The 21,814-nt window shown below is 38.8% G+C and overlaps 59 non-coding genes and 52 pseudogenes across 59 annotated transcripts; all 111 read left to right on the top strand.

The window, feature by feature from the left end:
• The first annotated feature begins 19 nt into the window (after window positions 1–19).
• On the top strand, window positions 20–138 carry LOC146154893 (5S ribosomal RNA). The gene has a single exon (XR_014496433.1). It is a non-coding gene; the product is annotated as a 5S ribosomal RNA (ribosomal RNA).
• Window positions 139–202: 64 nt separating this feature from the next.
• On the top strand, window positions 203–321 carry LOC146154892 (5S ribosomal RNA). The gene has a single exon (XR_014495115.1). It is a non-coding gene; the product is annotated as a 5S ribosomal RNA (ribosomal RNA).
• Window positions 322–385: 64 nt separating this feature from the next.
• LOC146154891 (5S ribosomal RNA) lies at window positions 386–504 on the top strand. Its single transcript, XR_014496146.1, has one exon. It is a non-coding gene; the product is annotated as a 5S ribosomal RNA (ribosomal RNA).
• A 65-nt stretch (window positions 505–569) lies between these two features.
• Window positions 570–688, top strand: LOC146154890 (5S ribosomal RNA; annotated as a pseudogene).
• A 72-nt stretch (window positions 689–760) lies between these two features.
• LOC146154889 (5S ribosomal RNA) lies at window positions 761–879 on the top strand. The gene has a single exon (XR_014495574.1). It is a non-coding gene; the product is annotated as a 5S ribosomal RNA (ribosomal RNA).
• Window positions 880–943: 64 nt separating this feature from the next.
• LOC146154888 (5S ribosomal RNA) lies at window positions 944–1,062 on the top strand. Its single transcript, XR_014495898.1, has one exon. It is a non-coding gene; the product is annotated as a 5S ribosomal RNA (ribosomal RNA).
• Window positions 1,063–1,127: 65 nt separating this feature from the next.
• On the top strand, window positions 1,128–1,246 carry LOC146154887 (5S ribosomal RNA; annotated as a pseudogene).
• Window positions 1,247–1,312: 66 nt separating this feature from the next.
• On the top strand, window positions 1,313–1,431 carry LOC146154886 (5S ribosomal RNA). Its single transcript, XR_014495801.1, has one exon. It is a non-coding gene; the product is annotated as a 5S ribosomal RNA (ribosomal RNA).
• A 64-nt stretch (window positions 1,432–1,495) lies between these two features.
• LOC146154885 (5S ribosomal RNA) lies at window positions 1,496–1,614 on the top strand. The gene has a single exon (XR_014496432.1). It is a non-coding gene; the product is annotated as a 5S ribosomal RNA (ribosomal RNA).
• Window positions 1,615–1,678: 64 nt separating this feature from the next.
• On the top strand, window positions 1,679–1,797 carry LOC146154884 (5S ribosomal RNA). The gene has a single exon (XR_014495627.1). It is a non-coding gene; the product is annotated as a 5S ribosomal RNA (ribosomal RNA).
• A 65-nt stretch (window positions 1,798–1,862) lies between these two features.
• LOC146154883 (5S ribosomal RNA) lies at window positions 1,863–1,981 on the top strand (annotated as a pseudogene).
• A 64-nt stretch (window positions 1,982–2,045) lies between these two features.
• Window positions 2,046–2,164, top strand: LOC146154882 (5S ribosomal RNA). The gene has a single exon (XR_014496806.1). It is a non-coding gene; the product is annotated as a 5S ribosomal RNA (ribosomal RNA).
• A 64-nt stretch (window positions 2,165–2,228) lies between these two features.
• Window positions 2,229–2,347, top strand: LOC146154881 (5S ribosomal RNA; annotated as a pseudogene).
• A 74-nt stretch (window positions 2,348–2,421) lies between these two features.
• Window positions 2,422–2,540, top strand: LOC146154880 (5S ribosomal RNA). The gene has a single exon (XR_014495114.1). It is a non-coding gene; the product is annotated as a 5S ribosomal RNA (ribosomal RNA).
• A 64-nt stretch (window positions 2,541–2,604) lies between these two features.
• On the top strand, window positions 2,605–2,723 carry LOC146154879 (5S ribosomal RNA). The gene has a single exon (XR_014495113.1). It is a non-coding gene; the product is annotated as a 5S ribosomal RNA (ribosomal RNA).
• A 194-nt stretch (window positions 2,724–2,917) lies between these two features.
• On the top strand, window positions 2,918–3,036 carry LOC146154878 (5S ribosomal RNA; annotated as a pseudogene).
• Window positions 3,037–3,100: 64 nt separating this feature from the next.
• LOC146154877 (5S ribosomal RNA) lies at window positions 3,101–3,219 on the top strand. The gene has a single exon (XR_014495625.1). It is a non-coding gene; the product is annotated as a 5S ribosomal RNA (ribosomal RNA).
• A 65-nt stretch (window positions 3,220–3,284) lies between these two features.
• On the top strand, window positions 3,285–3,403 carry LOC146154876 (5S ribosomal RNA; annotated as a pseudogene).
• A 64-nt stretch (window positions 3,404–3,467) lies between these two features.
• LOC146154875 (5S ribosomal RNA) lies at window positions 3,468–3,586 on the top strand. The gene has a single exon (XR_014496805.1). It is a non-coding gene; the product is annotated as a 5S ribosomal RNA (ribosomal RNA).
• Window positions 3,587–3,650: 64 nt separating this feature from the next.
• LOC146154874 (5S ribosomal RNA) lies at window positions 3,651–3,769 on the top strand (annotated as a pseudogene).
• A 74-nt stretch (window positions 3,770–3,843) lies between these two features.
• LOC146154873 (5S ribosomal RNA) lies at window positions 3,844–3,962 on the top strand. The gene has a single exon (XR_014495112.1). It is a non-coding gene; the product is annotated as a 5S ribosomal RNA (ribosomal RNA).
• Window positions 3,963–4,026: 64 nt separating this feature from the next.
• On the top strand, window positions 4,027–4,145 carry LOC146154872 (5S ribosomal RNA). Its single transcript, XR_014495111.1, has one exon. It is a non-coding gene; the product is annotated as a 5S ribosomal RNA (ribosomal RNA).
• A 194-nt stretch (window positions 4,146–4,339) lies between these two features.
• On the top strand, window positions 4,340–4,458 carry LOC146154871 (5S ribosomal RNA). Its single transcript, XR_014495110.1, has one exon. It is a non-coding gene; the product is annotated as a 5S ribosomal RNA (ribosomal RNA).
• Window positions 4,459–4,626: 168 nt separating this feature from the next.
• On the top strand, window positions 4,627–4,745 carry LOC146154870 (5S ribosomal RNA). Its single transcript, XR_014496067.1, has one exon. It is a non-coding gene; the product is annotated as a 5S ribosomal RNA (ribosomal RNA).
• A 63-nt stretch (window positions 4,746–4,808) lies between these two features.
• LOC146154869 (5S ribosomal RNA) lies at window positions 4,809–4,927 on the top strand. Its single transcript, XR_014496733.1, has one exon. It is a non-coding gene; the product is annotated as a 5S ribosomal RNA (ribosomal RNA).
• Window positions 4,928–4,992: 65 nt separating this feature from the next.
• On the top strand, window positions 4,993–5,111 carry LOC146154868 (5S ribosomal RNA; annotated as a pseudogene).
• A 73-nt stretch (window positions 5,112–5,184) lies between these two features.
• LOC146154867 (5S ribosomal RNA) lies at window positions 5,185–5,303 on the top strand. Its single transcript, XR_014495109.1, has one exon. It is a non-coding gene; the product is annotated as a 5S ribosomal RNA (ribosomal RNA).
• Window positions 5,304–5,367: 64 nt separating this feature from the next.
• On the top strand, window positions 5,368–5,486 carry LOC146154866 (5S ribosomal RNA). Its single transcript, XR_014498460.1, has one exon. It is a non-coding gene; the product is annotated as a 5S ribosomal RNA (ribosomal RNA).
• A 64-nt stretch (window positions 5,487–5,550) lies between these two features.
• On the top strand, window positions 5,551–5,669 carry LOC146154865 (5S ribosomal RNA). The gene has a single exon (XR_014496171.1). It is a non-coding gene; the product is annotated as a 5S ribosomal RNA (ribosomal RNA).
• A 194-nt stretch (window positions 5,670–5,863) lies between these two features.
• On the top strand, window positions 5,864–5,982 carry LOC146154864 (5S ribosomal RNA). The gene has a single exon (XR_014495108.1). It is a non-coding gene; the product is annotated as a 5S ribosomal RNA (ribosomal RNA).
• Window positions 5,983–6,150: 168 nt separating this feature from the next.
• On the top strand, window positions 6,151–6,269 carry LOC146154863 (5S ribosomal RNA). Its single transcript, XR_014496066.1, has one exon. It is a non-coding gene; the product is annotated as a 5S ribosomal RNA (ribosomal RNA).
• A 63-nt stretch (window positions 6,270–6,332) lies between these two features.
• Window positions 6,333–6,451, top strand: LOC146154862 (5S ribosomal RNA). Its single transcript, XR_014496732.1, has one exon. It is a non-coding gene; the product is annotated as a 5S ribosomal RNA (ribosomal RNA).
• A 65-nt stretch (window positions 6,452–6,516) lies between these two features.
• On the top strand, window positions 6,517–6,635 carry LOC146154861 (5S ribosomal RNA; annotated as a pseudogene).
• A 73-nt stretch (window positions 6,636–6,708) lies between these two features.
• Window positions 6,709–6,827, top strand: LOC146154860 (5S ribosomal RNA). Its single transcript, XR_014495107.1, has one exon. It is a non-coding gene; the product is annotated as a 5S ribosomal RNA (ribosomal RNA).
• Window positions 6,828–6,891: 64 nt separating this feature from the next.
• Window positions 6,892–7,010, top strand: LOC146154859 (5S ribosomal RNA). Its single transcript, XR_014498459.1, has one exon. It is a non-coding gene; the product is annotated as a 5S ribosomal RNA (ribosomal RNA).
• Window positions 7,011–7,075: 65 nt separating this feature from the next.
• On the top strand, window positions 7,076–7,194 carry LOC146154858 (5S ribosomal RNA). The gene has a single exon (XR_014498281.1). It is a non-coding gene; the product is annotated as a 5S ribosomal RNA (ribosomal RNA).
• A 65-nt stretch (window positions 7,195–7,259) lies between these two features.
• Window positions 7,260–7,378, top strand: LOC146154857 (5S ribosomal RNA; annotated as a pseudogene).
• Window positions 7,379–7,442: 64 nt separating this feature from the next.
• LOC146154856 (5S ribosomal RNA) lies at window positions 7,443–7,561 on the top strand (annotated as a pseudogene).
• Window positions 7,562–7,625: 64 nt separating this feature from the next.
• Window positions 7,626–7,744, top strand: LOC146154855 (5S ribosomal RNA; annotated as a pseudogene).
• A 63-nt stretch (window positions 7,745–7,807) lies between these two features.
• Window positions 7,808–7,926, top strand: LOC146154854 (5S ribosomal RNA; annotated as a pseudogene).
• Window positions 7,927–8,000: 74 nt separating this feature from the next.
• On the top strand, window positions 8,001–8,119 carry LOC146154853 (5S ribosomal RNA). The gene has a single exon (XR_014495106.1). It is a non-coding gene; the product is annotated as a 5S ribosomal RNA (ribosomal RNA).
• A 63-nt stretch (window positions 8,120–8,182) lies between these two features.
• LOC146154852 (5S ribosomal RNA) lies at window positions 8,183–8,301 on the top strand. The gene has a single exon (XR_014495699.1). It is a non-coding gene; the product is annotated as a 5S ribosomal RNA (ribosomal RNA).
• A 64-nt stretch (window positions 8,302–8,365) lies between these two features.
• On the top strand, window positions 8,366–8,484 carry LOC146154851 (5S ribosomal RNA). The gene has a single exon (XR_014498280.1). It is a non-coding gene; the product is annotated as a 5S ribosomal RNA (ribosomal RNA).
• A 65-nt stretch (window positions 8,485–8,549) lies between these two features.
• LOC146154850 (5S ribosomal RNA) lies at window positions 8,550–8,668 on the top strand (annotated as a pseudogene).
• Window positions 8,669–8,732: 64 nt separating this feature from the next.
• LOC146154849 (5S ribosomal RNA) lies at window positions 8,733–8,851 on the top strand. The gene has a single exon (XR_014496804.1). It is a non-coding gene; the product is annotated as a 5S ribosomal RNA (ribosomal RNA).
• A 64-nt stretch (window positions 8,852–8,915) lies between these two features.
• LOC146154848 (5S ribosomal RNA) lies at window positions 8,916–9,034 on the top strand (annotated as a pseudogene).
• Window positions 9,035–9,108: 74 nt separating this feature from the next.
• LOC146154847 (5S ribosomal RNA) lies at window positions 9,109–9,227 on the top strand. The gene has a single exon (XR_014496639.1). It is a non-coding gene; the product is annotated as a 5S ribosomal RNA (ribosomal RNA).
• Window positions 9,228–9,291: 64 nt separating this feature from the next.
• On the top strand, window positions 9,292–9,410 carry LOC146154846 (5S ribosomal RNA; annotated as a pseudogene).
• Window positions 9,411–9,604: 194 nt separating this feature from the next.
• Window positions 9,605–9,723, top strand: LOC146154845 (5S ribosomal RNA). The gene has a single exon (XR_014495840.1). It is a non-coding gene; the product is annotated as a 5S ribosomal RNA (ribosomal RNA).
• A 168-nt stretch (window positions 9,724–9,891) lies between these two features.
• Window positions 9,892–10,010, top strand: LOC146154844 (5S ribosomal RNA). Its single transcript, XR_014496065.1, has one exon. It is a non-coding gene; the product is annotated as a 5S ribosomal RNA (ribosomal RNA).
• A 63-nt stretch (window positions 10,011–10,073) lies between these two features.
• Window positions 10,074–10,192, top strand: LOC146154843 (5S ribosomal RNA; annotated as a pseudogene).
• A 65-nt stretch (window positions 10,193–10,257) lies between these two features.
• Window positions 10,258–10,376, top strand: LOC146154842 (5S ribosomal RNA; annotated as a pseudogene).
• Window positions 10,377–10,450: 74 nt separating this feature from the next.
• LOC146154841 (5S ribosomal RNA) lies at window positions 10,451–10,569 on the top strand. The gene has a single exon (XR_014495104.1). It is a non-coding gene; the product is annotated as a 5S ribosomal RNA (ribosomal RNA).
• A 64-nt stretch (window positions 10,570–10,633) lies between these two features.
• On the top strand, window positions 10,634–10,752 carry LOC146154840 (5S ribosomal RNA). Its single transcript, XR_014496524.1, has one exon. It is a non-coding gene; the product is annotated as a 5S ribosomal RNA (ribosomal RNA).
• A 65-nt stretch (window positions 10,753–10,817) lies between these two features.
• LOC146154839 (5S ribosomal RNA) lies at window positions 10,818–10,936 on the top strand (annotated as a pseudogene).
• A 64-nt stretch (window positions 10,937–11,000) lies between these two features.
• LOC146154838 (5S ribosomal RNA) lies at window positions 11,001–11,119 on the top strand. The gene has a single exon (XR_014495103.1). It is a non-coding gene; the product is annotated as a 5S ribosomal RNA (ribosomal RNA).
• Window positions 11,120–11,183: 64 nt separating this feature from the next.
• On the top strand, window positions 11,184–11,302 carry LOC146154837 (5S ribosomal RNA). Its single transcript, XR_014497790.1, has one exon. It is a non-coding gene; the product is annotated as a 5S ribosomal RNA (ribosomal RNA).
• Window positions 11,303–11,366: 64 nt separating this feature from the next.
• On the top strand, window positions 11,367–11,485 carry LOC146154836 (5S ribosomal RNA). The gene has a single exon (XR_014496584.1). It is a non-coding gene; the product is annotated as a 5S ribosomal RNA (ribosomal RNA).
• A 74-nt stretch (window positions 11,486–11,559) lies between these two features.
• LOC146154835 (5S ribosomal RNA) lies at window positions 11,560–11,678 on the top strand (annotated as a pseudogene).
• Window positions 11,679–11,752: 74 nt separating this feature from the next.
• On the top strand, window positions 11,753–11,871 carry LOC146154834 (5S ribosomal RNA; annotated as a pseudogene).
• A 64-nt stretch (window positions 11,872–11,935) lies between these two features.
• Window positions 11,936–12,054, top strand: LOC146154833 (5S ribosomal RNA; annotated as a pseudogene).
• Window positions 12,055–12,127: 73 nt separating this feature from the next.
• Window positions 12,128–12,246, top strand: LOC146154832 (5S ribosomal RNA). The gene has a single exon (XR_014497545.1). It is a non-coding gene; the product is annotated as a 5S ribosomal RNA (ribosomal RNA).
• A 64-nt stretch (window positions 12,247–12,310) lies between these two features.
• Window positions 12,311–12,429, top strand: LOC146154831 (5S ribosomal RNA; annotated as a pseudogene).
• Window positions 12,430–12,494: 65 nt separating this feature from the next.
• LOC146154830 (5S ribosomal RNA) lies at window positions 12,495–12,613 on the top strand (annotated as a pseudogene).
• A 74-nt stretch (window positions 12,614–12,687) lies between these two features.
• On the top strand, window positions 12,688–12,806 carry LOC146154829 (5S ribosomal RNA). The gene has a single exon (XR_014495102.1). It is a non-coding gene; the product is annotated as a 5S ribosomal RNA (ribosomal RNA).
• Window positions 12,807–12,870: 64 nt separating this feature from the next.
• On the top strand, window positions 12,871–12,989 carry LOC146154828 (5S ribosomal RNA; annotated as a pseudogene).
• A 74-nt stretch (window positions 12,990–13,063) lies between these two features.
• On the top strand, window positions 13,064–13,182 carry LOC146154827 (5S ribosomal RNA). Its single transcript, XR_014497328.1, has one exon. It is a non-coding gene; the product is annotated as a 5S ribosomal RNA (ribosomal RNA).
• Window positions 13,183–13,246: 64 nt separating this feature from the next.
• LOC146154826 (5S ribosomal RNA) lies at window positions 13,247–13,365 on the top strand. The gene has a single exon (XR_014496015.1). It is a non-coding gene; the product is annotated as a 5S ribosomal RNA (ribosomal RNA).
• A 65-nt stretch (window positions 13,366–13,430) lies between these two features.
• Window positions 13,431–13,549, top strand: LOC146154825 (5S ribosomal RNA; annotated as a pseudogene).
• A 72-nt stretch (window positions 13,550–13,621) lies between these two features.
• LOC146154824 (5S ribosomal RNA) lies at window positions 13,622–13,740 on the top strand. Its single transcript, XR_014496391.1, has one exon. It is a non-coding gene; the product is annotated as a 5S ribosomal RNA (ribosomal RNA).
• A 64-nt stretch (window positions 13,741–13,804) lies between these two features.
• LOC146154823 (5S ribosomal RNA) lies at window positions 13,805–13,923 on the top strand. Its single transcript, XR_014495897.1, has one exon. It is a non-coding gene; the product is annotated as a 5S ribosomal RNA (ribosomal RNA).
• Window positions 13,924–13,988: 65 nt separating this feature from the next.
• LOC146154822 (5S ribosomal RNA) lies at window positions 13,989–14,107 on the top strand (annotated as a pseudogene).
• Window positions 14,108–14,173: 66 nt separating this feature from the next.
• On the top strand, window positions 14,174–14,292 carry LOC146154821 (5S ribosomal RNA; annotated as a pseudogene).
• A 72-nt stretch (window positions 14,293–14,364) lies between these two features.
• Window positions 14,365–14,483, top strand: LOC146154820 (5S ribosomal RNA). Its single transcript, XR_014496390.1, has one exon. It is a non-coding gene; the product is annotated as a 5S ribosomal RNA (ribosomal RNA).
• Window positions 14,484–14,547: 64 nt separating this feature from the next.
• Window positions 14,548–14,666, top strand: LOC146154819 (5S ribosomal RNA). Its single transcript, XR_014495896.1, has one exon. It is a non-coding gene; the product is annotated as a 5S ribosomal RNA (ribosomal RNA).
• Window positions 14,667–14,731: 65 nt separating this feature from the next.
• On the top strand, window positions 14,732–14,850 carry LOC146154818 (5S ribosomal RNA; annotated as a pseudogene).
• Window positions 14,851–14,916: 66 nt separating this feature from the next.
• On the top strand, window positions 14,917–15,035 carry LOC146154817 (5S ribosomal RNA; annotated as a pseudogene).
• A 74-nt stretch (window positions 15,036–15,109) lies between these two features.
• On the top strand, window positions 15,110–15,228 carry LOC146154816 (5S ribosomal RNA; annotated as a pseudogene).
• Window positions 15,229–15,302: 74 nt separating this feature from the next.
• Window positions 15,303–15,421, top strand: LOC146154815 (5S ribosomal RNA; annotated as a pseudogene).
• A 73-nt stretch (window positions 15,422–15,494) lies between these two features.
• Window positions 15,495–15,613, top strand: LOC146154814 (5S ribosomal RNA). The gene has a single exon (XR_014497200.1). It is a non-coding gene; the product is annotated as a 5S ribosomal RNA (ribosomal RNA).
• Window positions 15,614–15,676: 63 nt separating this feature from the next.
• On the top strand, window positions 15,677–15,794 carry LOC146154813 (5S ribosomal RNA; annotated as a pseudogene).
• A 64-nt stretch (window positions 15,795–15,858) lies between these two features.
• On the top strand, window positions 15,859–15,977 carry LOC146154812 (5S ribosomal RNA). The gene has a single exon (XR_014495885.1). It is a non-coding gene; the product is annotated as a 5S ribosomal RNA (ribosomal RNA).
• Window positions 15,978–16,145: 168 nt separating this feature from the next.
• On the top strand, window positions 16,146–16,264 carry LOC146154811 (5S ribosomal RNA). Its single transcript, XR_014496064.1, has one exon. It is a non-coding gene; the product is annotated as a 5S ribosomal RNA (ribosomal RNA).
• A 65-nt stretch (window positions 16,265–16,329) lies between these two features.
• On the top strand, window positions 16,330–16,448 carry LOC146154810 (5S ribosomal RNA; annotated as a pseudogene).
• Window positions 16,449–16,522: 74 nt separating this feature from the next.
• Window positions 16,523–16,641, top strand: LOC146154809 (5S ribosomal RNA; annotated as a pseudogene).
• Window positions 16,642–16,705: 64 nt separating this feature from the next.
• LOC146154808 (5S ribosomal RNA) lies at window positions 16,706–16,824 on the top strand. The gene has a single exon (XR_014495101.1). It is a non-coding gene; the product is annotated as a 5S ribosomal RNA (ribosomal RNA).
• Window positions 16,825–16,889: 65 nt separating this feature from the next.
• On the top strand, window positions 16,890–17,008 carry LOC146154807 (5S ribosomal RNA; annotated as a pseudogene).
• Window positions 17,009–17,073: 65 nt separating this feature from the next.
• On the top strand, window positions 17,074–17,192 carry LOC146154806 (5S ribosomal RNA). The gene has a single exon (XR_014496291.1). It is a non-coding gene; the product is annotated as a 5S ribosomal RNA (ribosomal RNA).
• Window positions 17,193–17,266: 74 nt separating this feature from the next.
• LOC146154805 (5S ribosomal RNA) lies at window positions 17,267–17,385 on the top strand (annotated as a pseudogene).
• A 74-nt stretch (window positions 17,386–17,459) lies between these two features.
• Window positions 17,460–17,578, top strand: LOC146154804 (5S ribosomal RNA; annotated as a pseudogene).
• Window positions 17,579–17,651: 73 nt separating this feature from the next.
• LOC146154803 (5S ribosomal RNA) lies at window positions 17,652–17,770 on the top strand. Its single transcript, XR_014495359.1, has one exon. It is a non-coding gene; the product is annotated as a 5S ribosomal RNA (ribosomal RNA).
• A 63-nt stretch (window positions 17,771–17,833) lies between these two features.
• Window positions 17,834–17,951, top strand: LOC146154802 (5S ribosomal RNA; annotated as a pseudogene).
• A 64-nt stretch (window positions 17,952–18,015) lies between these two features.
• On the top strand, window positions 18,016–18,134 carry LOC146154801 (5S ribosomal RNA). Its single transcript, XR_014495884.1, has one exon. It is a non-coding gene; the product is annotated as a 5S ribosomal RNA (ribosomal RNA).
• Window positions 18,135–18,302: 168 nt separating this feature from the next.
• Window positions 18,303–18,421, top strand: LOC146154800 (5S ribosomal RNA; annotated as a pseudogene).
• Window positions 18,422–18,495: 74 nt separating this feature from the next.
• Window positions 18,496–18,614, top strand: LOC146154799 (5S ribosomal RNA). Its single transcript, XR_014497364.1, has one exon. It is a non-coding gene; the product is annotated as a 5S ribosomal RNA (ribosomal RNA).
• A 65-nt stretch (window positions 18,615–18,679) lies between these two features.
• On the top strand, window positions 18,680–18,798 carry LOC146154798 (5S ribosomal RNA; annotated as a pseudogene).
• Window positions 18,799–18,862: 64 nt separating this feature from the next.
• On the top strand, window positions 18,863–18,981 carry LOC146154797 (5S ribosomal RNA). The gene has a single exon (XR_014496997.1). It is a non-coding gene; the product is annotated as a 5S ribosomal RNA (ribosomal RNA).
• A 64-nt stretch (window positions 18,982–19,045) lies between these two features.
• On the top strand, window positions 19,046–19,164 carry LOC146154796 (5S ribosomal RNA; annotated as a pseudogene).
• A 76-nt stretch (window positions 19,165–19,240) lies between these two features.
• On the top strand, window positions 19,241–19,359 carry LOC146154795 (5S ribosomal RNA; annotated as a pseudogene).
• Window positions 19,360–19,423: 64 nt separating this feature from the next.
• Window positions 19,424–19,542, top strand: LOC146154794 (5S ribosomal RNA). The gene has a single exon (XR_014496996.1). It is a non-coding gene; the product is annotated as a 5S ribosomal RNA (ribosomal RNA).
• A 64-nt stretch (window positions 19,543–19,606) lies between these two features.
• On the top strand, window positions 19,607–19,725 carry LOC146154793 (5S ribosomal RNA; annotated as a pseudogene).
• Window positions 19,726–19,801: 76 nt separating this feature from the next.
• LOC146154792 (5S ribosomal RNA) lies at window positions 19,802–19,920 on the top strand (annotated as a pseudogene).
• Window positions 19,921–19,994: 74 nt separating this feature from the next.
• On the top strand, window positions 19,995–20,113 carry LOC146154791 (5S ribosomal RNA; annotated as a pseudogene).
• Window positions 20,114–20,186: 73 nt separating this feature from the next.
• On the top strand, window positions 20,187–20,305 carry LOC146154790 (5S ribosomal RNA; annotated as a pseudogene).
• A 63-nt stretch (window positions 20,306–20,368) lies between these two features.
• LOC146154789 (5S ribosomal RNA) lies at window positions 20,369–20,486 on the top strand (annotated as a pseudogene).
• A 64-nt stretch (window positions 20,487–20,550) lies between these two features.
• Window positions 20,551–20,669, top strand: LOC146154788 (5S ribosomal RNA; annotated as a pseudogene).
• Window positions 20,670–20,950: 281 nt separating this feature from the next.
• On the top strand, window positions 20,951–21,069 carry LOC146154787 (5S ribosomal RNA). The gene has a single exon (XR_014498340.1). It is a non-coding gene; the product is annotated as a 5S ribosomal RNA (ribosomal RNA).
• Window positions 21,070–21,134: 65 nt separating this feature from the next.
• On the top strand, window positions 21,135–21,253 carry LOC146154786 (5S ribosomal RNA; annotated as a pseudogene).
• A 74-nt stretch (window positions 21,254–21,327) lies between these two features.
• On the top strand, window positions 21,328–21,446 carry LOC146154785 (5S ribosomal RNA; annotated as a pseudogene).
• Window positions 21,447–21,510: 64 nt separating this feature from the next.
• LOC146154784 (5S ribosomal RNA) lies at window positions 21,511–21,629 on the top strand. The gene has a single exon (XR_014495100.1). It is a non-coding gene; the product is annotated as a 5S ribosomal RNA (ribosomal RNA).
• Window positions 21,630–21,694: 65 nt separating this feature from the next.
• Window positions 21,695–21,813, top strand: LOC146154783 (5S ribosomal RNA; annotated as a pseudogene).
• The last annotated feature ends 1 nt before the right edge of the window (window position 21,814 follows it).

Here is a 21,814-nt window from a genome sequence, read left to right as displayed (position 1 = left end):
ATAAATGTTGACCAATACTGTCTACGACCATACCAGGTTGAATGCACCCGATCTCGTCCGATCTCGGAAGTTAAGCTACGTCGGGATTGGTTAGTACTTGGATGGGTGACCGCCTAGGAATACCAATTGTCGTAGGCAAAATATGATTTATTTAAATTTTTACTTTTTTAAATAGATTAGACGTAAAATGTTGAGAAATACTGTCTACGACCATACCAGGTTGAATGCACCCGATCTCGTCCGATCTCGGAAGTTAAGCAACGTCGGGATTGGTTAGTACTTGGATGGGTGACCGCCTAGGAATACCAATTGTCGTAGGCATAATATCATTTATTTAAGTTTTTACATTTTTAAAAAGATTAGACCATAAATGTTGACGAATACTGTCTACGACCATACCAGGTTGAATGCACCCGATCTCGTCCGATCTCGGAAGTTAAGCAACGTCGGGATTGGTTAGTACTTGGATGGGTGACCGGCTAGGAATACCAATTGTCGTAGGCAAAATATGATTTATTTAAGTTTTTACATTTTTAAATAGATTAGACCAAAAAATGTTGACCAATACTGGCTACGAACATACCAGATTGAATGCACCCGATCTCGTCCGATCTCGGAAGTTAAGCAACGTCGGGATTGGTTAGTACTTGGATGGGTGACCGCCTAGGAATACCAATTCTCATAGCAAAATATGATTTTTAAAATATATTTAAATGTTAACATTTTTAAAGATTTAAACCAAAAAATGTTGACCAATACTGTCTACGACCATACCAGGTTGAATGCACCCGATCTCGTCCGATCTCGGAAGTTAAGCAACGTCGGGATTGGATAGTACTTGGATGGGTGACCGCCTAGGAATACCAATTGTCGTAGGCATAATATCATTTATTTAAGTTTTTATATTTTTATATAGATTAGACCATAAATGTTGACGAATACTGTCTACGACCATACCAGGTTGAATGCACCCGATCTCGTCCGATCTCGGAAGTTAAGCAACGTCGGGATTGGTTAGTACTTGGATGGGTGACCGCCTAGGAATACCAATTGTCGTGGGCAAAATATGATTTATTTAAGTTTTTACATTTTTAAATAGATTAGGCCAAAAAATGTTGACCAATACTGGCTACGAACATACCAGATTGAATGCACCCGATCTCGTCCGATCTCGGAAGTTAAGCAACGTCGGGATTGGTTAGTACTTGGATGGGTGACCGCCTAGGAATACCAATTGTCGTAGGCAAAATATGATTTATTTAAGTTTTTATAATTTTCAAATAGATTAGACCAAAAAATGTTGACCAATACTGGCTACGACCATACCAGGTTGAATGCACCCGATCTCGTCCGATCTCGGAAGTTAAGCAACGTCGGGATTGGTTAGTACTTGGATGGGTGACCGCCTAGGAATACCAATTGTCGTAGGCTCAATATGATTTATTTAAGTTTTTACATTTTTAAATAGATTAGACCATAAATGTTGACCAATACTGTCTACGACCATACCAGGTTGAATGCACCCGATCTCGTCCGATCTCGGAAGTTAAGCTACGTCGGGATTGGTTAGTACTTGGATGGGTGACCGCCTAGGAATACCAATTGTCGTAGGCAAAATATGATTTATTTAAATTTTTACTTTTTTAAATAGATTAGACGTAAAATGTTGAGAAATACTGTCTACGACCATACCAGGTTGAATGCACCCGATCTCGTCCGATCTCGGAAGTTAAGCAACGTCGGGATTGGCTAGTACTTGGATGGGTGACCGCCTAGGAATACCAATTGTCGTAGGCAAAATATGATTTATTTAAGTTTTTACATTTTTAAATAGATTAGACCTAAAAATGTTGACCAATACTGCATACGACCATACCAGGTTGAATGCACCCCATCTCGTCCGATCTCGGAAGTTAAGCAACATCGGGATTGGTTAGTACTTGGATGGGTGACCGCCTAGGAATACCAATTGTCGTAGGCACAATATGATTTGTTTAAGTTTTTACATTTTTAAAAAGATTAGACCATAAATGTTGACCAATACTGTCCACGACCATACCAGGTTGAATGCACCCGATCTCGTCCGATCTCGGAAGTTAAGCAACGTCGGGATTGGTTAGTACTTGGATGGGTGACCGCCTAGGAATACCAATTGTCGTAGGCAAAATATGATTTATTTAAGTTTTCACTTTTTTAAATAGATTAGACGTAAAATGTTGAGAAATACTGCTTACGACCATACCAGGTTGAATGCACCCGATCTCGTCCGATCTCGGAAGTTAAGTAACGTCGGGATTGGTTAGTACTTGGATGGGTGACCGCCTAGCAATACCAATTTTCATAGGCAAAATATGATTTTTAAAATATATTTAAATGTTAACATTTTTGAAGATTTTAGACCAAAAAATGTTGACCAATACTGTCTACGACCATACCAGGTTGAATGCACCCGATCTCGTCCGATCTCGGAAGTTAAGCAACGTCGGGATTGGTTAGTACTTGGATGGGTGACCGCCTAGGAATACCAATTGTCGTAGGCATAATAACATTTATTTAAGTTTTTACATTTTTAAATAGATTAGACCATAAATGTTGACCAATACTGTCTACGACCATACCAGGTTGAATGCACCCGATCTCGTCCGATCTCGGAAGTTAAGCAACGTCGGGATTGGTTAGTACTTGGATGGGTGACCGCCTAGGAATACCAATTGTCGTAGGCATAATAACATTTATTTAAGTTTTTACATTTTTAAATAGATTAGACCAAAAAATGTTGACCAATACTGGCTACGAACATACCAGGTTGAATGCACCCGATCGACCGCCTAGGAATTCCAATTGTCGTAGGCACAATATGATTTATTTAAGTTTTTACATTTTTAAATAGATTAGACCATAAATGTTGACGATTACTGTCTACCACCATACCAGGTTGAATGCACCCGATCTCGTCCGATCTCGGAAGTTAAGCAACGTCGGGATTGATTAGTACTTGGATGGGTGACCGCCTAGGAATACCAATTGTCGTAGGCAAAATATGATTTATTTAAATTTTTACTTTTTTAAATAGATTAGACGTAAAATGTTGAGAAATACTGTCTACGACCATACCAGGTTGAATGCACCCGATCTCGTCCGATCTCGGAAGTTAAGCAACGTCGGGATTGGCTAGTACTTGGATGGGTGACCGCCTAGGAATACCAATTGTCGTAGGCAAAATATGATTTATTTAAGTTTTTACATTTTTAAATAGATTAGACCTAAAAATGTTGACCAATACTGCATACGACCATACCAGGTTGAATGCACCCCATCTCGTCCGATCTCGGAAGTTAAGCAACATCGGGATTGGTTAGTACTTGGATGGGTGACCGCCTAGGAATACCAATTGTCGTAGGCACAATATGATTTGTTTAAGTTTTTACATTTTTAAAAAGATTAGACCATAAATGTTGACCAATACTGTCCACGACCATACCAGGTTGAATGCACCCGATCTCGTCCGATCTCGGAAGTTAAGCAACGTCGGGATTGGTTAGTACTTGGATGGGTGACCGCCTAGGAATACCAATTGTCGTAGGCAAAATATGATTTATTTAAGTTTTCACTTTTTTAAATAGATTAGACGTAAAATGTTGAGAAATACTGCTTACGACCATACCAGGTTGAATGCACCCGATCTCGTCCGATCTCGGAAGTTAAGTAACGTCGGGATTGGTTAGTACTTGGATGGGTGACCGCCTAGCAATACCAATTTTCATAGGCAAAATATGATTTTTAAAATATATTTAAATGTTAACATTTTTGAAGATTTTAGACCAAAAAATGTTGACCAATAGTGTCTACGACCATACCAGGTTGAATGCACCCGATCTCGTCCGATCTCGGAAGTTAAGCAACGTCGGGATTGGTTAGTACTTGGATGGGTGACCGCCTAGGAATACCAATTGTCGTAGGCATAATAACATTTATTTAAGTTTTTACATTTTTAAATAGATTAGACCATAAATGTTGACCAATACTGTCTACGACCATACCAGGTTGAATGCACCCGATCTCGTCCGATCTCGGAAGTTAAGCAACGTCGGGATTGGTTAGTACTTGGATGGGTGACCGCCTAGGAATACCAATTGTCGTAGGCATAATAACATTTATTTAAGTTTTTACATTTTTAAATAGATTAGACCAAAAAATGTTGACCAATACTGGCTACGAACATACCAGGTTGAATGCACCCGATCGACCGCCTAGGAATTCCAATTGTCGTAGGCACAATATGATTTATTTAAGTTTTTACATTTTTAAATAGATTAGACCATAAATGTTGACGATTACTGTCTACGACCATACCAGGTTGAATGCACCCGATCTCGTCCGATCTCGGAAGTTAAGCAACGTCGGGATTGGTTAGTACTTGGATGGGTGACCGCCTAGGAATACCAATTGTCGTAGGCAAAATAAGATTTATTTAAGTTTTTACATTTTTAAATAGATTAGACCAAAAAATGTTGACCAATACTGGCTACGACCATACCTAGGAATACCAATTGTCGTAGGCACAATATGATTTATTTAAGTTTTTAAATTTTTAAATTGATTAGACCATAAATGTTGACCAATACTGTCTACGACCATACCAGGTTGAATGCACCCGATCTCCTCCGATCTCGGAAGTTAAGCAACGTCGGGATTGGTTAGTACTTGGATGGGTGACCGCCTAGGAATACCAATTGTCGTAGGCAAAATATGATTTATTTAAGTTTTTATTTTTTAAATAGAATAGACATAAAATGTTGAGAAATACTGCTTACGACCATACCAGGTTGAATGCATCCGATCTCGTCCGATCTCGGAAGTTAAGCAACGTCGGGATTGGTTAGTACTTGGATGGGTGACCGCCTAGGAATACCAATTGTCGTAGGCAAAATATGATTTATTTAAGTTTTTACATTTTTGAATAGATTAGACCAAAAAATGTTGACCAATACTGGCTACGACCATACCAGGTTGAATGCACCCGATCTCGTCCGATCTCGGAAGTTAAGCAACGTCGGGATTGGTTAGTACTTGGATGGGTGACCGCCTAGCAATACCAATTGTCATAGGCAAAATATGATTTTTAAAATATATTTAAATGTTAACATTTTTAAAGATTTTAGACAAAAAATGTTGACCAATACTGTCTACGACCATACCAGGTTGAATGCACCCGATCTCGTCCGATCTCGGAAGTTAAGCAACGTCGGGATTGGTTAGTACTTGGATGGGTGACCGCCTAGGAATACCAATTGTCGTAGGCATAATATCATTTATTTAAGTTTTTACATTTTTAAATAGATTAGACCATAAATGTTGACCAATACTGTCTACGACCATACCAGGTTGAATGCACCCCATCTCGTCCGATCTCGGAAGTTAAGCAACGTCGGGATTGGTTAGTACTTGGATGGGTGACCGCCTAGGAATACCAATTGTCGTAGGCATAATAACATTTATTTAAGTTTTTACATTTTTAAATAGATTAGACCATAAATGTTGACCAATACTGTCTACGACCATACCAGGTTGAATGCACCCGATCTCGTGCGATCTCGGAAGTTAAGCAACGTCGGGATTGGTTAGTACTTGGATGGGTGACCGCCTAGGAATACCAATTGTCGTAGGCATAATAACATTTATTTAAGTTTTTACATTTTTAAATAGATTAGACCAAAAAATGTTGACCAATACTGGCTACGAACATACCAGGTTGAATGCACCCGATCGACCGCCTAGGAATTCCAATTGTCGTAGGCACAATATGATTTATTTAAGTTTTTACATTTTTAAATAGATTAGACCATAAATGTTGACGATTACTGTCTACGACCATACCAGGTTGAATGCACCCGATCTCGTCCGATCTCGGAAGTTAAGCAACGTCGGGATTGGTTAGTACTTGGATGGGTGACCGCCTAGGAATACCAATTGTCGTAGGCAAAATAAGATTTATTTAAGTTTTTACATTTTTAAATAGATTAGACCAAAAAATGTTGACCAATACTGGCTACGACCATACCTAGGAATACCAATTGTCGTAGGCACAATATGATTTATTTAAGTTTTTAAATTTTTAAATTGATTAGACCATAAATGTTGACCAATACTGTCTACGACCATACCAGGTTGAATGCACCCGATCTCCTCCGATCTCGGAAGTTAAGCAACGTCGGGATTGGTTAGTACTTGGATGGGTGACCGCCTAGGAATACCAATTGTCGTAGGCAAAATATGATTTATTTAAGTTTTTATTTTTTAAATAGAATAGACATAAAATGTTGAGAAATACTGCTTACGACCATACCAGGTTGAATGCATCCGATCTCGTCCGATCTCGGAAGTTAAGCAACGTCGGGATTGGTTAGTACTTGGATGGGTGACCGCCTAGGAATACCAATTGTCGTAGGCAAAATATGATTTATTTAAGTTTTTACATTTTTGAATAGATTAGACCAAAAAATGTTGACCAATACTGGCTACGACCATACCAGGTTGAATGCACCCGATCTCGTCCGATCTCGGAAGTTAAGCAACGTCGGGATTGGTTAGTACTTGGATGGGTGACCGCCTAGCAATACCAATTGTCATAGGCAAAATATGATTTTTAAAATATATTTAAATGTTAACATTTTTAAAGATTTTAGACAAAAAATGTTGACCAATACTGTCTACGACCATACCAGGTTGAATGCACCCGATCTCGTCCGATCTCGGAAGTTAAGCAACGTCGGGATTGGTTAGTACTTGGATGGGTGACCGCCTAGGAATACCAATTGTCGTAGGCATAATATCATTTATTTAAGTTTTTACATTTTTAAATAGATTAGACCATAAATGTTGACCAATACTGTCTACGACCATACCAGGTTGAATGCACCCCATCTCGTCCGATCTCGGAAGTTAAGCAACGTCGGGATTGGTTAGTACTTGGATGGGTGACCGCCTAGGAATACCAATTGTCGTAGGCAAAATATGATTTATTTAAGTTTTTGCATTTTTAAATAGATTAGACCAAAAAATGTTGACCAATACTGGCTACGAACATACCAGGTTGAATGCACCCGATCTCGTCCGATCTCGGAAGTTAAGCAACGTCGGGATTGGTTAGTACTTGGATGGGTGACCGCCTAGGAATACCAATTGTCGTAGGCAAAATATGATTTATTTAAGTTTTTACATTTTTAAATAGATTAGACCAAAAAATATTGACCAATACAGGCTACGACCATACCAGGTTGAATGCACCCCATCTCGTCCGATCTCAGAAGTTAAGCCACGTCGGGATTGGTTAGTACTTGGATGGGTGACCGCCTAGGATAACCAATTGTCGTAGGCACAATATGATTTATTTAAGTTTTTACATTTTTAAATAGATTAGACCATAAATGTTGACCACTACTGTCTACTACCATACCAGGTTGAATGCACCCGATCTCGTCCGATCTCGGAAGTTAAGCAACGTCTGGATTGGTTAGTACTTGGATGGGTGACCGCCTAGGAATACCAATTGTCGTAGGCACAATATGATTTATTTAAGTTTTTACATTTTTAAATAGATTAGACCATAAATGTTGACCAATACTGACTACGAACATACCAGGTTGAATGCACCCGATCTCGTCCGATCTCGGAAGTTAAGCAACGTCGGGATTGGTTGGTACTTGGATGGGTGACCGCCTAGGAATACCAATTGTCGTAGGCAAAATATGATTTATATAAGTTTTTACTTTTTAAATAGATTAGACGTAAAATGTTGAGAAATACTGCTTACGACCATACCAGGTTGAATGCACCCGATCTCGTCCGATCTCGGAAGTTAAGTAACGTCGGGATTGGTTAGTACTTGGATGGGTGACCGCCTAGCAATACCAATTGTCATAGGCAAAATATGATTTTTAAAATATATTTAAATGTTAACATTTTTAAAGATTTTAGACCAAAAAATGTTGACCAATACTGTCTACGACCATACCAGGTTGAATGCACCCGATCTCGTCCGATCTCGGAAGTTAAGCAACGTCGGGATTGGTTAGTACTTGGATGGGTGACCGCCTAGGAATACCAATTGTCGTAGGCATAATATCATTTATTTAATTTTTACATTTTTAAATAGATTAGACCATAAATGTTGACCAATACTGTCTACGACCATACCAGGTTGAATGCACCCGATCTCGTCCGATCTCGGAAGTTAAGCAACGTCGGGATTGGTTAGTACTTGGATGGGTAACCGCCTAGGAATACCAATTGTCGTAGGCAAAATATGATTTATTTAAGTTTTTACATTTTAAATAGATTAGACCAAAAAATGTTGACCAATACTGGCTACGAACATACCAGGTTGAATGCACCCGATCTCGTCCGATCTCGGAAGTTAAGCAACGTCGGGATTGGTTAGTACTTGGATGGGTGACCGCCTAGGAATACCAATTGTCGTAGGCAAAATATGATTTATTTAAGTTTTTACATTTTTAAATAGATTAGACCTAAAAATGTTGACCAATACTGCATACGACCATACCAGGTTGAATGCACCCCATCTCGTCCGATCTCGGAAGTTAAGCAACGTCGGGATTGGTTAGTACTTGGATGGGTGACCGCCTAGGAATACCAATTGTCGTAGGCACAATATGATTTGTTTAAGTTTTTACATTTTTAAATAGATTAGACCATAAATGTTGACCAATACTGTCCACGACCATACCAGGTTGAATGCACCCGATCTCGTCCGATCTCGGAAGTTAAGCAACGTCGGGATTGGTTAGTACTTGGATGGGTGACCGCCTAGGAATACCAATTGTCGTAGGCAAAATATGATTTATTTAAGTTTTCACTTTTTTAAATAGATCAGACGTAAAATGTTGAGAAATACTGCTTACGACCATACCAGGTTGAATGCACCCGATCTCGTCCGATCTCGGAAGTTAAGTAACGTCGGGATTGGTTAGTACTTGGATGGGTGACCGCCTAGCATTACCAATTTTCATAGGCAAAATATGATTTTTAAAATATATTTAAATGTTAACATTTTTAAAGATTTTAGACCAAAAAATGTTGACCAATACTGTCTACGACCATACCAGGTTGAATGCACCCGATCTCGTCCGATCTCGGAAGTTAAGCAACGTCGGGATTGGTTAGTACTTGGATGGCTGACCGCCTAGGAATACCAATTGTCGTAGGCATAATAACATTTATTTAAGTTTTTACATTTTTAAATAGATTAGACCATAAATGTTGACCAATACTGTCTACGACCATACCAGGTTGAATGCACCCGATCTCGTCCGATCTTGGAAGTTAAGCAACGTCGGGATTGGTAAGTACTTGGATGGGTGACCGCCTAGGCATACCAATTGTCGTAGGCAAAATATGATTTATTTAAGTTTTTACATTTTTAAATAGATTAGACCAAAAAATGTTGACCAATACTGGCTACGAACATACCAGGTTGAATGCACCCGATCGACCGCCTAGGAATTCCAATTGTCGTAGGCACAATATGATTTATTTAAGTTTTTACATTTTTAAATAGATTAGACCATAAATGTTGACGATTACTGTCTACGACCATACCAGGTTGAATGCACCCGATCTCGTCCGATCTCGGAAGTTAAGCAACGTCGGGATTGGTTAGTACTTGGATGGGTCACCGCCTAGGAATACCAATTGTCGTAGGCAAAATAAGATTTATTTAAGTTTTTACATTTTTAAATAGATTAGACCAAAAAATGTTGACCAATACTGGCTACGACCATACCTAGGAATACCAATTGTCGTAGGCACAATATGATTTATTTAAGTTTTTACATTTTTAAATTGATTAGACCATAAATGTTGACCAATACTGTCTACGACCATACCAGGTTGAATGCACCCGATCTCCTCCGATCTCGGAAGTTAAGCAACGTCGGGATTGGTTAGTACTTGGATGGGTGACCGCCTAGGAATACCAATTGTCGTAGGCAAAATATGATTTATTTAAGTTTTTATTTTTAAAATAGAATAGACATAAAATGTTGAGAAGTACTGCTTACGACCATACCAGGTTGAATGCATCCGATCTCGTCCGATCTCGGAAGTTAAGCAACGTCGGGATTGGTTAGTACTTGGATGGGTGACCGCCTAGGATTACCAATTGTCGTAGGCAAAATATGATTTATTTAAGTTTTTACATTTTTAAATAGATTAAACCAAAAAATGTTGACCAATACTGGCTACGACCATACCAGGTTGAATGCACCCGATCTCGTCCGATCTCGGAAGTTAAGCAACGTCGGGATTGGTTAGTACTTGGATGGGTGACCGCCTAGCAATACCAATTGTCATAGGCAAAATATGATTTTTAAAATATATTTAAATGTTAACATTTTCAAAGATTTTAGACCAAAAAATGTTGCCCAATACTGTCTACGACCATACCAGGTTGAATGCACCCGATCTCGTCCGATCTCGGAAGTTAAGCAACGTCGGGATTGGTTAGTACTTGGATGGGTGACCGCCTAGGAATACCAATTGTCGTAGGCATAATATCATTTATTCAAGTTTTTACATTTTTAAATAGATTAGAACATAAATGTTCACCAATACTGTCTACGACCATACCAGGTTGAATGCACCCGATCTCGTCCGATCTCGGAAGTTAAGCAACGTCGGGATTGGTTAGTACTTGGATGGGTGACCGCCTAGGAATACCAAATGTCGTAGGCAAAATATGATTTATTCAAGTTTTTACATTTTTAAATAGATTAGACCAAAAAATGTTGACCAATACTGGCTACGAACATACCAGGTTGAATGCACCCGATCTCGTCCGATCTCGGAAGTTAAGCAACGACGGGATTGCTTAGTACTTGGATGGGTGACCGCCTAGGAATACCAATTGTCGTAGGCACAATATGATTTGTTTAAGTTTTTACATTTTTAAATAGATTAGACCATAAATGTTGACCAATACTGTCTACGACCATACCAGGTTGAATGCACCCGATCTCGTCCGATCTCGGAAGTTAAGCAACGTCGGGATTGGTTAGTACTTGGATGGGTGACCGCCTAGGAATACCAATTGTCGTAGGCAAAATATGATTTATTTAAGTTTTTACTTTTTTAAATAGATTAGACGTAAAATGTTGAGAAATACTGCTTACGACCATACCAGGTTGAATGCACCCGATCTCGTCCGATCTCGGAAGTTAAGCAACGTCGGGATTGGTTAGTACTTGGATGGGTGACCGCCTAGGAATACCAATTGTAGTAGGCAAAATATGATTTATTTAAGTTTTTACTTTTTTAAATAGATTAGACGTAAAATGTTGACAAATACTGCTTATGACCATACCAGGTTGAATGCACCCGATCTCGTCCGATCTCGGAAGTTAAGCAACGTCGGGATTGGTTAGTACTTGGATGGGTGACCGCATAGGAATTCCAATTGTCATAGGCAAAATATGATTTATAAAATATATTTAAATGTTAACTTTTTTGAAGATTTTAGACCAAAAAATGTTGACCAATACTGTCTACGACCATACCAGGTTAAATGCACCCGATCTCGTCCGATCTCGGAAGTTAAGCAACGTCGGGATTGGTTAGTACTTGGATGGGTGACTGCCTAGCAATACCAATTGTCATAGGCAAAATATGATTTTTAAAATATATTTAAATGTTAATATTTTTAAAGATTTTAGACCAAAAAATGTTGACCAATACTGTCTACGACCAAACCAGGTTGAATGCACCCGATCTCGTCCGATCTCGGAAGTTAAGCAACATCGGGATTGGTTGCTACTTGGATCGGTGACCGCCTAGGAATACCAATTGTCGTAGGCACAATATGATTTATTTAAGTTTTACATTTTTAAATAGATTAGACCAAAAAATGTTGACCAATACTGTCTACGACCATACCAGGTTAAATGCACCCGATCTCGTCCGATCTCGGAAGTTAAGCAACGTCGGGATTGGTTAGTACTTGGATGGGTGACCGCCTAGCAATACCAATTGTCATAGGCAAATTATTATTTTTAAAATATATTTAAATGTTAGCATTTTAAAGATTTTAGACCAAAAAATGTTTACCAACACTGTCTACGACCATACCAGGTTCAATGCACCCGATCTCGTCCGATCTCGGAAGTTAAGCAACGTTGGGATTGGTTAGTACTTGGATGGGTGACCGCCTAGGAATACCAATTGTCGTAGGCACAATATGATTTATTTAAGTTTTACATTTTTAAATAGATTAGACCAAAAAATGTTGACCAATACTGGCTACGACCATACCAGGTTGAATGCACCCGATCTCGTCCGATCTCGGAAGTTAAGCAACGTCGGGATTGGTTAGTACTTGGATGGGTGACCGCCTAGCAATACCAATTGTCGTAGGCAAAATATGATTTATTTAAGTTTTTACATTTTTAAATAGATTAGACCAAAAAATGTTGACCAATACTGGCTACGACCATACCAGGTTGAATGCACCCGATCTCGTCCGATCTCGGAAGTTAAGCAACGTCGGGATTGGTTAGTACTTGGATGGGTGACCGCCTAGCAATACCAATTGTCATAGGCAAAATATGATTTTTAAAATGTATTTAAATGTTAACATTTTTAAAGATTTTAGACCAAAAAATGTTGACCAATACTGTCTACGACCATACCAGGTTGAATGCACCCGATCTCGTCCGATCTCGGAAGTTAAGCAACGTCGGGATTGGTTAGTACTTGGATGGGTGACCGCCTAGGAATACCAATTGTCGTAGGCAAAATATGATTTATTTAAGTTTTTACTTTTTTAAACAGATTAGACGTAAAATGTTGAGAAATACTGCTTATGACCATACCAGGTTGAATGCACCCGATCTCGTCCGATCTCGGAAGTTAAGCAACGTCGGGATTGGTTAGTACTTGGATGGGTGACTGCCTAGCAATACCAATTGTCATAGGCAAAATATGATTTTTTAAATATATTTAAATGTTAACATTTTTAAACATTTTAGACCAAAAAATGTTGACCAATACTGTCTACGACCATAACAGGTTGAATGCACCCGATCTCGTCCGATCTCGGAAGTTAAGCAACGTCGGGATTGGTTAGTACTTGGATGGGTGACCGCCTAGGAAAACCAATTGTCGTAGGCATAATATCATTTATTTAAGTTTTTACATTTTTAAAAAGATTAGACCATAAATGTTGACGAATACTGTCTACGACCATACCAGGTTGAGTGCACCCGATCTCGTCCGATCTCGGAAGTTAAGCAACGTCGGGATTGGTTAGTACTTGGATGGGTGACCGCCTAGGAATACCAATTGTCGTAGGCAAAATATGATTTATTTAAGTTTTTACATTTTTAAATAGATTAGACCAAAAAATGTTGACCAATACTGGCTACGAACATACCAGATTGAATGCACCCGATCTCGTCCGATCTCGGAAGTTAAGCAACGTCGGGATTGGTTAGTACTTGGGTGGGTGACCGCCTAGGAATACCAATTCTCATAGCAAAATATGATTTTTAAAATATATTTAAATGTTAACATTTTTAAAGATTTAAACCAAAAAATGTTGACCAATACTGTCTACGACCATACCAGGTTGAATGCACCCGATCTCGTACGATCTCGGAAGTTAAGCAACGTCGGGATTGGATAGTACTTGGATGGGTGACCGCCTAGGAATACCAATTGTCGTAGGCATAATATCATTTATTTAAGTTTTTACATTTTTAAATAGATTAGACCATAAATGTTGACGAATACTGTCTACGACCATACCAGGTTGAATGCACCCGATCTCGTCCGATCTCGGAAGTTAAGCAACGTCGGGATTGGTTAGTACTTGGATGGGTGACCGCCTAGGAATACCAATTGTCGTGGGCAAAATATGATTTATTTAAGTTTTTACATTTTTAAATAGATTAGACCAAAAAATGTTGACCAATACTGGCTACGAACATACCAGATTGAATGCACCCGATCTCGTCCGATCTCGGAAGTTAAGCAACGTCGGGATTGGTTAGTACTTGGATGGGTGACCGCCTAGGAATACCAATTGTCGTAGGCAAAATATGATTTATTTAAGTTTTTATAATTTTCAAATAGATTAGACCAAAAAATGTTGACCAATACTGGCTACGAACATACCAGATTGAATGCACCCGATCTCGTCCGATCTCGGAAGTTAACCAACGTCGGGATTGGTTAGTACTTGGGTGGGTGACCGCCTAGGAATACCAATTCTCATAGCAAAATATGATTTTTAAAATATATTTAAATGTTAACATTTTTAAAGATTTAAACCAAAAAATGTTGACCAATACTGTCTACGACCATACCAGGTTGAATGCACCCGATCTCGTACGATCTCGGAAGTTAAGCAACGTCGGGATTGGATAGTACTTGGATGGGTGACCGCCTAGGAATACCAATTGTCGTAGGCATAATATCATTTATTTAAGTTTTTACATTTTTAAATAGATTAGACCATAAATGTTGACGAATACTGTCTACGACCATACCAGGTTGAATGCACCCGATCTCGTCCGATCTCGGAAGTTAAGCAACGTCGGGATTGGTTAGTACTTGGATGGGTGACCGCCTAGGAATACCAATTGTCGTGGGCAAAATATGATTTATTTAAGTTTTTACATTTTTAAATAGATTAGACCAAAAAATGTTGACCAATACTGGCTACGAACATACCAGATTGAATGCACCCGATCTCGTCCGATCTCGGAAGTTAAGCAACGTCGGGATTGGTTAGTACTTGGATGGGTGACCGCCTAGGAATACCAATTGTCGTAGGCAAAATATGATTTATTTAAGTTTTTATAATTTTCAAATAGATTAGACCAAAAAATGTTGACCAATACTGGCTACGAACATACCAGATTGAATGCACCCGATCTCGTCCGATCTCGGAAGTTAAGCAACGTCGGGATTGGTTAGTACTTGGGTGGGTGACCGCCTAGGAATACCAATTCTCATAGGCAAAATATGATTTATAAAATATATTTAAATGTTAACATTTTTGAAGATTTTAGACCAAAAAATGTTGACCAATACTGTCTACGACCATACCAGGTTGAATGCACCCGATCTCGTCCGATCTCGGAAGTTAAGCAACGTCGGGATTGGTTAGTACTTGGATGGGTGACCGCCTAGCAATACCAATTGTCATAGGCAAAATATGATTTTTAAAATATATTTAAATGTTAACATTTTTAAAGATTTTAGACCAAAAAATGTTGACCAATACTGTCTACGACCAAACCAGGTTGAATGCACCCGATCTCGTCCGATCTCGGAAGTTAAGCAACATAGGGATTGGTTGGTACTTGGATGGGTGACCGCCTAGGAATACCAATTGTCATAGGCAAAATATTATTTTTAAAATATATTTAAATATTAGCATTTTAAAGATTTTAGACCAAAAAATGTTTACCAACACTGTCTACGACCATACCAAGTTCAATGCACCCGATCTCGTCCGATCTCGGAAGTTAAGCAACGTTGGGATTGGTTAGTACTTGGATGGGTGACCGCCTAGGAATACCAATTGTCGTAGGCACAATATGATTTATTTAAGTTTTACATTTTTATATAGATTCGACCATAAATGTTGACCAATACTGTCCACGACCATACCAGGTTGAATGCACACGATCTCGTCCGATCTCGGAAGTTAAGAAAAGTCGGGATTGGTTAGTACTTGGATGGGTGACCGCCTAGGAATCCAATTGTCGTAGGCACAATATGATTTATTTAAGTTTTTACATTTTTAAATAGATTAGACCATAAATGTTGACGATTACTGTCTACGACCATACCAGGTTGAATGCACCCGATCTCGTCCGATCTCGGAAGTTAAGCAACGTCGGGATTGGTTAGTACTTGGATGGGTGACCGCCTAGGAATATCAATTGTCGTAGGCAAAATAAGATTTATTTAAGTTTTTACATTTTTAAATAGATTAGACCAAAAAATGTTGACCAATACTGGCTACGACCATACCTAGGAATACCAATTGTCGTAGGCACAATATGATTTATTTAAGTTTTTACATTTTTAAATTGATTAGACCATAAATGTTGACCAATACTGTCTACGACCATACCAGGTTGAATGCACCCGATCTCCTCCGATCTCGGAAGTTAAGCAACGTCGGGATTGGTTAGTACTTGGATGGGTGACCGCCTAGGAATACCAATTGTCGTAGGCAAAATATGATTTATTTAAGTTTTTACATTTTTAAATAGATTAGACCAAAAAATGTTGACCAATACTGGCTACGACCATACCAGGTTGAATGCACCCGATCTCGTCCGATCTCGGAAGTTAAGCAACGTCGGGATTGGTTAGTACTTGGATGGGTGACCGCCTAGCAATTCCAATTGTCATAGGCAAAATATGATTTTTAAAATATATTTAAATGTTAACATTTTTAAATATTTTAGACCAAAAAATGTTGACCAATACTGTCTACGACCATACCAGGTTGAATGCACCCGATCTCGTCCGATCTCGTAAGTTAAGCAACGTCGGGATTGGTTAGTACTTGGATGGGTGACCGCCTAGCAATACCAATTGTCGTAGGCATAATATCATTTATTTAAGTTTTTACATTTTTAAATAGATTAGACCATAAATGTTGACCAATACTGTCTACGACCATACCAGGTTGAATGCACCCGATCTCGTCCGATCTCGGAAGTTAAGCAACGTCGGGATTGGTTAGTACTTGGATGGGTGACCGCCTAGGAATACCAATTGTCGTAGGCAAAATATAATTTATTTAAGTTTTTACATTTTTAAATAGATTAGACCAAAAAATGTTGACCAATACTGGCTCCGAACATACCAGGTTGAATGCACCCGATCTCGTCCGATCTCGGAAGTTAAGCAACGTCGGGATTGGTTAGTACTTGGGTGGGTGACCGCCTAGGAATACCAATTGTCGTAGGCAAAATATGATTTATTTAAGTTTTTACATTTTTAAATAGATTAGACCAAAAAATGTTGACCAATACTGGCTACGACCATACCAGGTTGAATGCACCCGATCTCGTCCGATCTCGGAAGTTAAGCAACGTCGGGATTGGTTAGTACTTGGATGGGTGACCGCCTAGGAATACCAATTGTCGTAGGCAAAATATGATTTATAAAATATATTTAAATGTTAACATTTTTGAAGATTTTAGACCAAAAAATGTTGACCAATACTGTCTACGACCATACCAGGTTGAATGCACCCGATCTCGTCCGATCTCGGAAGTTAAGCAACGTCGGGATTGGTTAGTACTTGGATGGGTGACCGCCTAGCAATACCAATTGTCATAGGCAAAATATGATTTTTAAAATATATTTAAATGTTAACATTTTTAAAGATTTTAGACCAAAAAATGTTGACCAATACTGTCTACGACCAAACCAGGTTGAATGCACCCGATCTCGTCCGATCTCGGAAGTTAAGCAACATCGGGATTGGTTGCTACTTGGATGGGTGACCGCCTAGGAATACCAATTGTCATAGGCAAAATATTATTTTTAAAATATATTTAAATGTTAGCATTTTAAAGATTTTAGACCAAAAAATGTTGACCAATACTGTCTACGACCATACCAGGTTGAATGCACCCGATCTCGTCCGATCTCGGAAGTTAAGCAACGTTGGGATTGGTTAGTACTTGGATGGGTGACCGCCTAGGAATACCAATTGTCGTAGGCACAATATGATTTATTTAAGTTTTACATTTTTATATAGATTAGACCATAAATGTTGACCAATACTGTCCACGACCATACCAGGTTGAATGCACACGATCTCGTCCGATCTCGGAAGTTAAGAAACGTCGGGATTGGTTAGTACTTGGATGGGTGACCGCCCAGGAATCCAATTGTCGTAGGCACAATATGATTTATTTAAGTTTTTACATTTTTAAATAGATTAGACCATAAATGTTGACGATTACTGTCTACGACCATACCAGGTTGAATGCACCCGATCTCGTCCGATCTCGGAAGTTAAGCAACGTCGGGATTGGTTAGTACTTGGATGGGTGACCGCCTAGGAATATCAATTGTCGTAGGCAAAATAAGATTTATTTAAGTTTTTACATTTTTAAATAGATTAGACCAAAAAATGTTGACCAATACTGGCTACGACCATACCTAGGAATACCAATTGTCGTAGGCACAATATGATTTATTTAAGTTTTTACATTTTTAAATTGATTAGACCATAAATGTTGACCAATACTGTCTACGACCATACCAGGTTGAATGCACCCGATCTCCTCCGATCTCGGAAGTTAAGCAACGTCGGGATTGGTTAGTACTTGGATGGGTGACCGCCTAGCAATTCCAATTGTCATAGGCAAAATATGATTTTTAAAATATATTTAAATGTTAACATTTTTAAAGATTTTAGACCAAAAAATGTTGACCAATACTGTCTACGACCATACCAGGTTGAATGCACCCGATCTCGTCCGATCTCGGAAGTTAAGTAACGTCGGGATTGGTGAGTACTTGGATGGGTGACCGCCTAGGAATACCAATTGTCGTAGGCAAAAAATGATTTATTTAAGTTTTTACATTTTTAAATAGATTAGACCAAAAAATGTTGACCAATACTGGCTACGACCATACCAGGTTGAATGCACCCGATCTCGTCCGATCTGGGAAGTTAAGCAACGTCGGGATTGGTTAGTACTTGGATGGGTGACCGCCTAGGAATACCAATTGTCGTAAGCACAATATGATTTATTCAAGTTTTTACATATTTAAATAGATTAGACCATAAATGTTGACCAATACTGTCTACGACCATACCAGGTTGAATGCACCCGATCTCGTCCGATCTCGGAAGTTAAGCAACGTCGGGATTGGTTAGTCCTTGGATGGGTGACCGCCTAGGAATACCAATTGTCGTAGGCAAAATATGATTTATTTAAGTTTTTACTTTTTTAAATAGATTAGACGTAAAATGTTGAGAAATACTGCTTACGACCATACCAGGTTGAATGCACCCGATCTCGTCCGATCTCGGAAGTTAAGCAACGTCGGGATTGGTTAGTACTTGGATGGTTGACCGCATAGGAATTCCAATTGTCATAGGCAAAATATGATTTATAAAATATTTTTTTAAATGTTAACATTTTTGAAGATTTTAGACCAAAAAATGTTGACCAATACTGGCTACGACCATACCAGGTTGAATGCACCCGATCTCGTCCGATCTGGGAAGTTAAGCAACGTCGGGATTGGTTAGTACTTGGATGGGTGACCGCCTAGGAATACCAATTGTCGTAAGCACAATATGATTTATTCAAGTTTTTACATATTTAAATAGATTAGACCATAAATGTTGACCAATACTGTCTACGACCATACCAGGTTGAATGCACCCGATCTCGTCCGATCTCGGAAGTTAAGCAACGTCGGGATTGGTTAGTCCTTGGATGGGTGACCGCCTAGGAATACCAATTGTCGTAGGCAAAATATGATTTATTTAAGTTTTTACTTTTTTAAATAGATTAGACGTAAAATGTTGAGAAATACTGCTTACGACCATACCAGGTTGAATGCACCCGATCTCGTCCGATCTCGGAAGTTAAGCAACGTCGGGATTGGTTAGTACTTGGATGGTTGACCGCATAGGAATTCCAATTGTCATAGGCAAAATATGATTTATAAAATATTTTTTTAAATGTTAACATTTTTGAAGATTTTAGACCAAAAAATGTTGACCAATACTGTCTACGACCATACCAGGTTGAATGCACCCGATCTCGTCCGATCTCGGAAGTTAAGCAACGTCGGGATTGGTTAGTACTTGGATGGGTGACCGCCTAGCAATACCAATTGTCATAGGCAAAATATGATTTTTAAAATATATTTAAATGTTAACATTTTTAAAGATTTTAGACCAAAAAATGTTGACCAATACTGTCTACGACCAAACCAGGTTGAATGCACCCGATCTCGTCCGATCTCGGAAGTTAAGCAACATCGGGATTGGTTGCTACTTGGATGGGTGACCGCCTAGGAATACCAATTGTCATAGGCAAAATATTATTTTTAAAATATATTTAAATGTTAGCATTTTAAAGATTTTAGACCAAAAAATGTTTACCAACACTGTCTACGACCATACCAGGTTCAATGCACCCGATCTCGTCCGATCACGGAAGTTAAGCAACGTTGGGATTGGTTAGTACTTGGATGGGTGACCGCCTAGGAATACCAATTGTCGTAGGCACAATATGATTTATTTAAGTTTTACATTTTTATATAGATTCGACCATAAATGTTGACCAATACTGTCCACGACCATACCAGGTTGAATGCACACGATCTCGTCCGATCTCGGAAGTTAAGAAACGTCGGGATTGGTTAGTACTTGGATGGGTGACCGCCTAGGAATCCAATTGTCGTAGGCACAATATGATTTATTTAAGTTTTTACATTTTTAAATAGATTAGACCATAAATGTTGACGATTACTGTCTACGACCATACCAGGTTGAATGCACCCGATCTCGTCCGATCTCGGAAGTTAAGCAACGTCGGGATTGGTTAGTACTTGGATGGGTGACCGCCTAGCAATTCCAATTGTCATAGGCAAAATATGATTTTTAAAATATATTTAAATGTTAACATTTTTAAAGATTTTAGACCAAAAAATGTTGACCAATACTGTCTACGACCATACCTAGGAATACCAATTGTCGTAGGCACAATATGATTTATTTAAGTTTTTACTTTTTTAAATAGATTAGACCAAAAAATGTTGACCAATACTGGCTACGACCATACCTAGGAATACCAATTGTCGTAGGCACAATATGATTTATTTAAGTTTTTACATTTTTAAATTGATTAGACCATAAATGTTGACCAATACTGTCTACGACCATACCAGGTTGAATGCACCCGATCTCCTCCGATCTCGGAAGTTAAGCAACGTCGGGATTGGTTAGTACTTGGATGGGTGACCGCCTAGGAATACCAATTGTCATAGGCAAAATATGATTTATTTAAGTTTTTACATTTTTAAATAGATTAGACCAAAAAATGTTGACCAATACTGGCTACGACCAAACCAGGTTGAATGCACCCGATCTCGTCCGATCTCGGAAGTTAAGCAACGTCGGGATTGGTTAGTACTTGGATGGGTGACCGCCTAGCAATTCCAATTGTCATAGGCAAAATATGATTTTTAAAATATATTTAAATGTTAACATTTTTAAAGATTTTAGACCAAAAAATGTTGACCAATACTGTCTACGACCATACCAGGTTGAATGCACCCGATATCGTCCGATCTCGTAAGTTAAGCAACGTCGGGATTGGTTAGTACTTGGATGGGTGACCGCCTAGCAATACCAATTGTCGTAGGCATAATATCATTTATTTAAGTTTTTACATTTTTAAATAGATTAGACCATAAATGTTGACCAATACTGTCTACGACCATACCAGGTTGAATGCACCCGATCTCGTCCGATCTCGGAAGTTAAGCAACGTCGGGATTGGTTAGTACTTGGATGGGTGACCGCCTAGGAATACCAATTGTCGTAGGCAAAATATAATTTATTTAAGTTTTTACATTTTTAAATAGATTAGACCAAAAAATGTTGACCAATACTGGCTCCGAACATACCAGGTTGAATGCACCCGATCTCGTCCGATCTCGGAAGTTAAGCAACGTCGGGATTGGTTAGTACTTGGATGGGTGACCGCCTAGGAATACCAATTGTCGTAGGCAA

Source organism: Ascidiella aspersa, chromosome 4 (assembly GCF_963924565.1).
Source record: "Ascidiella aspersa chromosome 4, kaAscAspe10.2, whole genome shotgun sequence".
Taxonomy (NCBI): Eukaryota; Metazoa; Chordata; class Ascidiacea; order Phlebobranchia; family Ascidiidae; genus Ascidiella; species Ascidiella aspersa.
The sequence above is the reverse complement of the archived record's forward strand: the minus strand, read 5'-3'. Positions and strand labels throughout refer to the sequence as shown.